The sequence below is a fragment of the Homalodisca vitripennis genome, chromosome 2, assembly GCF_021130785.1.
Source record: "Homalodisca vitripennis isolate AUS2020 chromosome 2, UT_GWSS_2.1, whole genome shotgun sequence".
Taxonomy (NCBI): Eukaryota; Metazoa; Arthropoda; class Insecta; order Hemiptera; family Cicadellidae; genus Homalodisca; species Homalodisca vitripennis.
In genome coordinates, this window is record NC_060208.1 from 69,162,377 (window position 1) to 69,172,502 (window position 10,126).

A 10,126-nucleotide genomic window follows, 5' to 3' on the forward strand; every position below is an offset into this window, starting at 1 on the left:
GTATGCGACATGCAATGGGATAGGATCGAAGCTCGGCCTTTAATTGGTGGAATGACAGGCGAGATGTTCGATACAAAACTCACACCGCCGCTACAGCACCTGCGTGTACCGTATCTGTCCGGCCATCTATGTGCATACGTCCTTTTATATTTTACCTATTTAGATAGTAAAGGAAAGACATGAGTATTGATAGATTCAGGATATAACTAACAGTACCCTACTCAGTCTACGATGATTTCCTCTTCAGTTTTGTCAACATAAACAATTATGAAGATCATTTTTAGAATGTTTAAAAATTGGCTTGCGTAAAAGAAAAATATAAATTGTTACAGGTTTGATTGATAACGTAGTTACGTTATCGTTGTTCATATGTCTTGAAGCAACGTTCAAAACTGTTCCAGTTAATACCGTAGCACCGTAGATCCCGAAACTAGCAACGTATTCTGCTACCATTCTATTCAAGTGGCGCGACCGGTATGCATATTGATGAGCCAACAAATGGATGGTATGTTTTTAGGTATACAGCAGACATATGTATATGTGTGTATATAAATTTGTACATTACTTGGCACCAAATCTTGTCCTCGGTATGTAAATTTATGAAGCGTTTAGGTTTACATCGGCTGATTGGTGGAATCTTGAATAGACTTCTTTCTACACATGAGAAACTAAATCTACGTAAATCACAGAAGTCACATTTGATGTACATTACATCGCGCCTAGTTTAATGTTCCTAAACCTGTTTGAGTTTTTAATTTTAAATCTTGTTGCTCAAACATTACTTAAGTAAAGTTATTTTCAACTTCTATAAATGTATATAATTCATTGTGGTAGTTATTTTAAATACTGAACTTAACATGAACTGAATTACTGAAGTAGCCTACTGAAATAAACATAATAAATCAAAACATTAAATACAAAAATCTTCGTACTGAGTTTGTTTAGGTTTCGTGGGAAGAAATAAGTATTTAATTTGATTGGTTTCATTATACGTTCTTGTTTTTACCCAAATGAATCTATATCAGAATAAAGTTTACTTATTTTTATTGTTTGTGACTGTGTGTTTTCCTTGTACGAAATTAAATACCATTCATGTATATTCCCAATGGTGTTCATGACATAATAATGGTGTTTCAAGTATTTGAAAGAATACATTGCTTATCCATGATAGCTCATCCATGATATTAAGAATAAATTCCTGCAAATAAATAAATGTCTGACGTATGCTTGCAAAGTGTGAGGATTCTTTAAAATAGTACATGTTTGTAACACTAAGATGTATATTTAACACGAACTATGACTTTCCGGTAGCTTTCATTTCCGGAGGAGAGATATGAATAGGATATCGTCTCGGACATACGGTACACGGACTTTCCACGAACACAGCTCCTACAGAGAGTGCGCTTTTACTGAGCACGCGCCGCACATCGCCTCACAATGTCTCCGATAAATCCGGACTGATTCATGCCGCAAATTGCCGTCAGATGCTCACTTTATTGTGTCGTCCCCGTAATAACTCTCAAGGAGGAGAGTACATAAAGTCTCTCATTCAGTGACCGCTATATACGGCAGCTGTGCAGCGCATCTCGGACCGGCGCTCCTAGAAACGATCCGCATCTCGAGACGTGTTACACCGAGTACGGGGTTCTAATCTAGTTTACACTGCAATTTTACATACACAATTTATTTTCTTTTTTATAAAACTTTAGTTATGTAAAAAGAGGTTTATATGAAAAGAGCAATCTGAATGAAGCTAAGATTTCTCAAATACTTATGAAAAACTCAACCTCTAGAATGTATGATCATTAACCAATAACGATTAATGCTTCTGTATTATTTAACAATTTAAAAACCGTTATCAGAACTTGCCATCTGTATGTTATTATTCAACTGCTGTCGTGCTTACGTATATGCATTTTTAAATAGTGCGCAGTCTATTCACTAGCATCTTCAGGATATATTATATATAGGGTGTAAATTAAGTCCTGGTACGCCTAGATATATTACAAACGGATTGCGATTGTGTACAACCTTCACCAGACTTATGCAATTACTTTTTTGGACTTTTTAGGGTAACAAAAATTTAACTCTCCCTCCTTTTGATAGAGGAACAGAAGGGTAGAACTTTAAAATCAAAATTCCAACCATTTGATAGTAGACCTTTTGCCATCAAAGGTCTATTCAATAGAAAAACAATTGCAATTTGAAAAGTTCATCTTTCAAAATCTTTCAAAAAGTTCATAAAAGTATTTTAATAGGTATGGTGTTTACATCGATATCGCAATCCGTTTGTAATATATCCAAGCGTATCAGGACTTAATTTACACCCTGTATAGTGTTCATGTATAACCTCTCCATCAGAGTTTCAGCACCTATGCGAGTTTCTGTACCAAGTAGGGGTTAATGGTTCACCAACAACGACGACTTCACTTTGTGTTTAAGGGAAATAGGAACTCATACGTGTTCATTCTCACGTTTGTGTCTCAACTTTATTCATAGTCTATCCATTCTGCAAGAATATCTTGTGTGTAGTACTGTAAATTTCAACACTAAGCGATGTTCGAAGACCTAAGATTTTGTGCCCAACTATTGTATCTGTTTTATTATACTACATGTAAAGTTTTTATGCACTATGAGTAATGAACAATCTTATATGAAATCTTATATCTTATATCGTCAACCAATCTCTTGGCATGCATTATACTGTTGTCTGAAGAAACCATCCACATTTTCTGCAGAACTGCAGAAAGGTCAGACATAGTAAAAATTTCATCTAATATTTAATTGCAAAAGGTACGCTAGTAAATTTGACTCATTTGAATGCAAGGCCTCGCAAGCGTAATGCGAGAGCCCGTGACGAAGCACGCGCGTCATCTGCCATTCTGCGGTAAGGCACGTCATGCCATCAGGTCCTGCCTTGGTCTTACCTGTCTCGTGAAGAGATGGGTGACATGCTTGCAGACTGACACAGACCAGCTGGTGGGAGCTCGGCTCTGTTTGGTATTGCACTGGGACTGTTGTGTATGGCATATTAGTCTGACTTTCTAAATTTGAATTTGTAAAATCTATTGCATTATACAGAATTGAATTTTATTTCATAAAATTGTGTGATATGATCTTTGATTTGCGTTTTGTTATGAGTGTTTTACAATAAGAGATTTGTGAGTATAGTATATTATTATGTGAATTCAGAAATTTTATTTTTTGAATATTATTGCAAAAAACAATTTTATAAGTTATTACTATAATTTTCAAATTGAGGTTCTATTTTGGTTTCAGTAATGTTTGAACATTTTTTTATTACTATCAAAACACGGGTTTTTATGCATTTAATGCACCACACAAACATGAAAGAAATAAATGTATATTCTGAGCACATAAAAATTAAACTCATTAAAATTTACAGATAAATAAAGAATTACATGTAAATATACGTACTTCTCGTAGTAAGGAAACTTGATTTAACGTATCCCGTCGACCCCCTTTTTAGTAACAGGAAATAACATGTTATAAATGCTAAAAACATTCATACCAGAAAAATTCCTAAGCTAATTTAATCGTGAAACAGTGATAAATAAGAAATGCGAATGCCGTAAGACAGTAATGCTAAATTTTTTGTCAAGTAGCAAAAACGTTATTAGAAATAAAGCTTTGCAGTTATTTGTTTAAATGAAGATTTTACTATTTAGTTCCCTGTACAAGATTTTATATACTAAGAACGAAAAGACATTTATACAATATTTTCACAAAAATACTTTTTTTACTTGAGTGTTTGATTATCTATAGATACAATTCAAACATTCTCAAGACCTCTTGCAGAAAACTACATTAAATTGTTGTGAACTGACCCTTACAATTTAGTGATGCTACCTGTAATAGTTACTGAAATACACAACGTAAAAATTAAAAAAATACCAACTTACGGGAAATCGTTAAAAACTAAGAATGACATTAAATCATTGAAACTTACTATTTATTGGCCACCAGCTGAATATGAAGACATTGGCACACTTTGACACAGTAATTGGCAGAACGTTATTTATCTTTATAACAAAGTTTTCATTGGTAACACTAATTCTGAATTAAGTTAATAAAATAAAAAAGAGATTTTTCCATTTAAAGTTTGTACAGGGATGCTAGAAAAAGTTGACGTGGACAGAGAAGATTTGAAATAAATGAAAAGATTTTTTTTAAGTAAGCAGGTTATATTAAATTTATCAACAGAGTATTAGTGTTATTTTTTATTCCATTGGCGATATCCACAGTACAAGATAATGATCTGTTAATAAGTGGAAATTATTTGTGATTTAGGTTGCGAATATGCTATTTTTTGATGTTATGAAGTTAAGACTTTGAAATTATTACCAATAACTATACAGAAAATAGCTGAAGCACATTCATTGCCAAACTAATATTTATTTATACAGGTGTTAAATTTTATTTGATATATGTCCAAAATTTACAAATTTCGTTTGAGAGAGAAATACTTTTACGTTTCCTCATTGGCAGGCTAATTAATGCATATTTACCGTGAATTTTTAAAATCTTAACGTTTATTTACTGATATCCAATTCCAAACTATGAGAACTGTTTAAATGAATATTTTGTTTCTGTTCAAATCAAACAATAAAGCTCAAGGACGTGGTTAAATTTGCATACTACACTAGCTACCTTGAGGAGGCCTTACATCACGGACGGAGTAGAGTATGAAACTATTTTGCTGGAAAATACACAGCATTCCTTGATCAATATTACAATTTTCTCAAAAATAACTGAGATGTTCCCTCTATTAAAAGTTTTCTTAAGGCACAAAGAGATCTGCAACTGAGTATTCATGAAATTTTATAAAAAAAGTTGGACGCTTTAAAAACAATGTTCCCAGGGTTTGAAAAGGCAAAATTTTTTTAATGTGCCTAAAGATATCGTTAAGGTTTTCCAAGAGAGTAATCATAAAATATCATGTACATGAAAAAACTATTAAAACTTTGTTTGATTAAATAAAACAGCTATGGTCATTTCAGTAATTCGATCAGACTTTTACTCGGTGATGAAACAAACTTAGTACTGTGTCCGAAAATTGCTTGTGGAAAACAGTGTCACTAATGCTTACCAAAAACAGGTTCTTTTCCGTTATGTCCCGAAAAGTTTTCTATACGATCCAGATCCCAAGTATGTTTCAGACTTTGGGTTATGTTCCTTACCCTTTTTAATTAGTTAATGAAATGTTCATCGTGATTGGAGCTCTAACGTAGTCTCAGCTTGAATTTTGGTAGTATATTGAGTGATTTGCTGTTTTTACCATCATTGCTGCCTCTCTTGAGCATTCAGAGAATATTACTTTATCAGTTGTACTTTTCGTATATGGGAATAAAAACTACAAAAAAACACCCAAGCCAGTCTTAGTGTTCATTATCAAAAACCCAGCTTTGGTTGTGGATCATACTGATCGCTTTCCATCCAATGCCACCAGAATAATGCAGCTCGCATGTTTTTTCTGCATTTATTCCAATTTAATCTGCTTGATAAATACTTTTCATAAATTGGCGCAGTTTCACCCAACAGAAATTTTGTCCCAGGAGGGTGTATCACCAACCCTGAAACTCGCACTTTACAAGAGTCTCATATGGATTTAAAATATTGGTATGTTTACATAGAACTCAAACTCATGTTATTATTAAATTTTTACAGTAAGCATACACATTCAAACAATAAATGGTAAACATGTAATTCTACGCCAATGTGAAAGGATTGTAGAGGATGCAGTTTTATAGGAGTTCCATAACATTGAGAAAGTAGTTGCTGGTAAAAGTGAATCAAAGCTGTTTTTCTCTTTTTACCAAGTATGGAAGAAATTAGTAAGAAGAACAGCTTCTCAACCAAGTGTATAACCTCGCTAACCTCAAACATCGTCTTACGAGTACATGGCTTAAATATCTTCTTGATGTGTCTCCCCCATTACTCTCACCGACATCGGGGTTCTATCCCACTAGCCAATAAAGTTACGATTATTCCTATAAGAAATTTACTGCAGCGAACACATGTTGTTAATAGTATGTTAATCAGCATGCTGAATCTAGTCAACTGTTCTGTTTAAACACCACAACCTAATATTAGTTTATTTAACACCATTTATAAAAGAGTCTACATGTATAGTCTTGAAAGCATAAAGTGAGCTTAATAACTACACCAAAAAAACTACGAAACTTCTTATTTCTTCTTTTCTGGAATTGCTGTTGGGATTATCCAGAGAAGAGAATTATAATTTTTTGTAAAAGTACTACTTCAGAAATGATATTAGGCCCAAAGCAAGGAAAAAGGTTAATATGGACATACATTCTCTCGTTCTTGTCATAATTGTCAGTTTGTCAAGACAGATTTTATTTTAAGGAAATAACTAGAAATTTGAAATTTATATTAATTTTATTAAAGATATATTAACGAATAATAAATCAAATATAACAAACTTCCATTTGAATTAGCAGCATCTAAAATTATTAAAATTAAATTATGATTAAATATGAAATTAAGTAACATAATCTTTAAAATCTTAAATCCTACATAAATATGTTTATATAAATTAACGAATTTGTAATTTAACATTGTGCTTAAATAGTTAACCGAGTTATGTACCAGAATTAGCAAAGCTATTTTACATACGTTACTCATTTCCACGTGATACATCGTTCATTTATGAATGGGAACGCCAAGAAGGATATAGGGAAGATCACAGGAAAACGAGACCGAAGGAAAATAAACCTGAGAAGTACAATAGCAAGGTGAAGAGGTCAGAGGAAGATGAATGGAGCGGTAGAGATAACATCGGAGACTATAGTATAAGTGAAGCGAGTGATCCAAATATAGTGAGTATTGTGGCCACCCAATTGGTCTAAGGTATAATTAAGGACAATGAGGGTAAAGCTTATGTGATGTGCGATGGTATCGAGGGAGGGGCGGGTGACCCCGAGATCTGGAGGCTGGGAACAGAGGAAGAATCGACGTCGAGCCGATCTCCGTGGGAGTCCCCTCCTGTCGAACCTCTTAATAGAAGAGTTCAGGCAAAGCTGATTTACAAGTAACTGCACTGAGTTCAAATTAGGAACTGCCAATTTATGATAATCAAAACAAATTTGTACTTTCGTGGACATTATTCAAAAGATTTATAAGTTTTACCACAGCCTAATAATTTAAATATAAATTTAACTTAAATCCTATTTCATATGAAATATTATATCTTTCTCCTCATGGTAATCTCGTATTCTATTCACTGGCATGTGAATAGTTTAATAACTTAGATTGGAAATTCATTAAGTTATATATGCTTACATTCATAAAAGTTTGGCATCCATTGCTTATTATTAATATCTTTTACGCAGTATAAGCCAATATTGTCTTGTTTGATAATAACTTTGTTTACCAATTATTTCCTTGGAAATGTTTATTGGCCGACTGCTAGTGAAGCCTATCACTAGGGAGGGGGGCACACGACTTCTCGAAAAAAAAAAAACTTATTTATAGACTTGAAGTTAAGCATAAAACACTGTGTTTGCTGATGTTGCATTATGGGATTTTATAGTATGGCTAGGGCAACAAGAAAAAAGCAGATTAAATAAGTTTGTAAACAAACCGACTACTAGTATATTAGATTTAAAATGTGACATACCACATTTATCCCAACTACCCAAATACATACTGCATCATCTTTTGGGTGACTGGATGTGTATACTTTTTCTAATAGTAAAAGGAAATAAATAATAGAGTGCAATATATCCATTGCTCAAAGTCGGTGATAAGGTTTCATTTCTTACGTTGGAAACTGGTATAAAACCTAAATTAATTTAAAATAAATGTATCTTTTGAAAGATAGCTCCAGAAATATTTAATCTTTAGTCTTGAAATTTTGCATTAAACCACAATTCTGTATAGACAAGAATGAGCTCTATGGCGGTACATTCCTAACCATGGAATTTGGCTGAACGTCGTTGAAGCCCAACTCAGTAAGCTAACACAATTTCTCTGCCGGCGGGGAGTATACACATTTCTCTTCTGTATGATTTCCCGTCTGTCTATCTGCTTGCAGGACATCTTGAACAATAAATAAGCTATATATTTAAAATTTTTCAAGCAACCACATGTTACATGGCACGTGGTGTAGCGTACTCCTAACTTGTTTAAAAGGAATTACACTTTCAAAGCAGTGATAATAAATGGGCTTCTGAAACCAAAGGCTTATACGGAAACTCTTTAGAATAACCAACCAGAAGATGAATGACTGTAATAGCAGGAAGACAGATCTCCTTTTCGACATCATATGCTCTATTTAATTTCAGTAATATTTTCGTGATTCAGCCAATATAATAGCAGTTTTGATGACTGATTATCAAGGCAAATAGTATGAATAAAACCAATGAAGAGATAACGCAAAATCTGTACATAGAAGATTAGCACCAATTTTATGAAATTCATAAAAATAAGATAATACAGAGTTCCAAGTTGCAGTTTGGGGTACTCCTCAATTAGCGAAGTACAGTCGTTTAAAAAAGGATGTAATCAATACAGTAAACGCGTTTTGAAGTTCACTATTGCGAGAAGGTTTGGAATGAATGTAGCCCAACATGCTGTATGTGGGACCAGTTATTACACTGTCAGCCCTGGAGTCTCCCCGTGCCATAGGTAGTGTTCTTCTACGTTCGCCGCCATATAATGTATTTACTGCGTCCATAATTTAATACAGACTTTAACAGCCACATCAATAACCGAGCGAGGGGACAGAAATGTACTGTCAGCGTTGTCAGTGTGCGATAGTTGCTTTTACAGCGTCCATAGCTAGTGGACGAACCCCTCGCCTAGTTGGGATATAAAGCTTGGAAAAATGTTTCTTACAAATAAAAGTATAGTTCCTACAAAATATAAATAACTCTTCTTACACTACTAAAGCCTATAAATGGTTTCTTACATATATGAACATATAACCACCGTTGCCCCCGTATTTTAGTAATGGCATCAATAATTGTATTCAATTCCAAATTATTCTAATAATTGATGATTGTTCAAAGATCATCCAATTTTCTTCATGTCTGGAGGCAGTTCTACTTTTGTTCTAACGTTTCTGGTACACCGATAAAATACTAATCAACGCTAAGAACACACATGTTTGGTGCTTGAATTATATTTATTTTGAGCAAAACAACTAAACAGTATGATATAATTATTTAGAAAATCAGGTTAATCTAATTTAATTATTAATAAAACAATATTTCAAAAGGCTCGGTAACTTATTAAGTATCAAGGTATTGTAAAATATTCAGACTTTAAGATTGTTTCTCGCAACCACTTAAAAAATAATTCATGTACTATGAGTCTCAATCGTATTTAGTTTTTTGCACAACATGAGTGCATTGGCAGTGTGTCACTCTTTATTTAATTGTGACTGTGAAAACATGTTTCCTTGATAATGTGATACGTTTTCGTCCTTATTTATAATATAAATTCTATTTATATCTGTGTTACATCAAGCATTTTTAGGAAGCAGGATGTGACAACATTTAAGAAGATCTAATATATTATAATTATTCTCGTTTTTTAAAATAAATCGGCTTAAGTGTCGCGCGCAACTTGTATTTGTGTATGTGCTTATATTTGTTTGTTTTGAATAATTAAGTGAATATTTAATGTGTCAGGGGATGAAAATGGCTCCAAACCTGAGTATAGTTTTTTTTAACTCGAAATGCAAAATATTGTTTGAATTTGGAAACAAGACATGTAAATTGTAAAAGAATAAACTATATTTGTCCCATTAGTACGAATGTGATAGACCAAACTTTCAGTTATATTTATGCATTACAATAATCAATCAAAAAGTGTACTGGACAGTTTTAATTTACACACTCGTACATACTACTAAATTTATAACATCATAGTCTTACTTTTTTTCACATAATTTTTCAATTAATTTTTAAATAAAAATTTAAAAAATTAATACTTAAATGAATATTTTGTTTACATTTTTGGCTAACGAATGAATTGTTTACTTTCATAACACTAAACCTTTTGTTGTTGTGAATATTGGTCTTAATTACTGAAATGAAACTGAATAGATAAAATGAAACTTTTTGCTCATATTGTAATT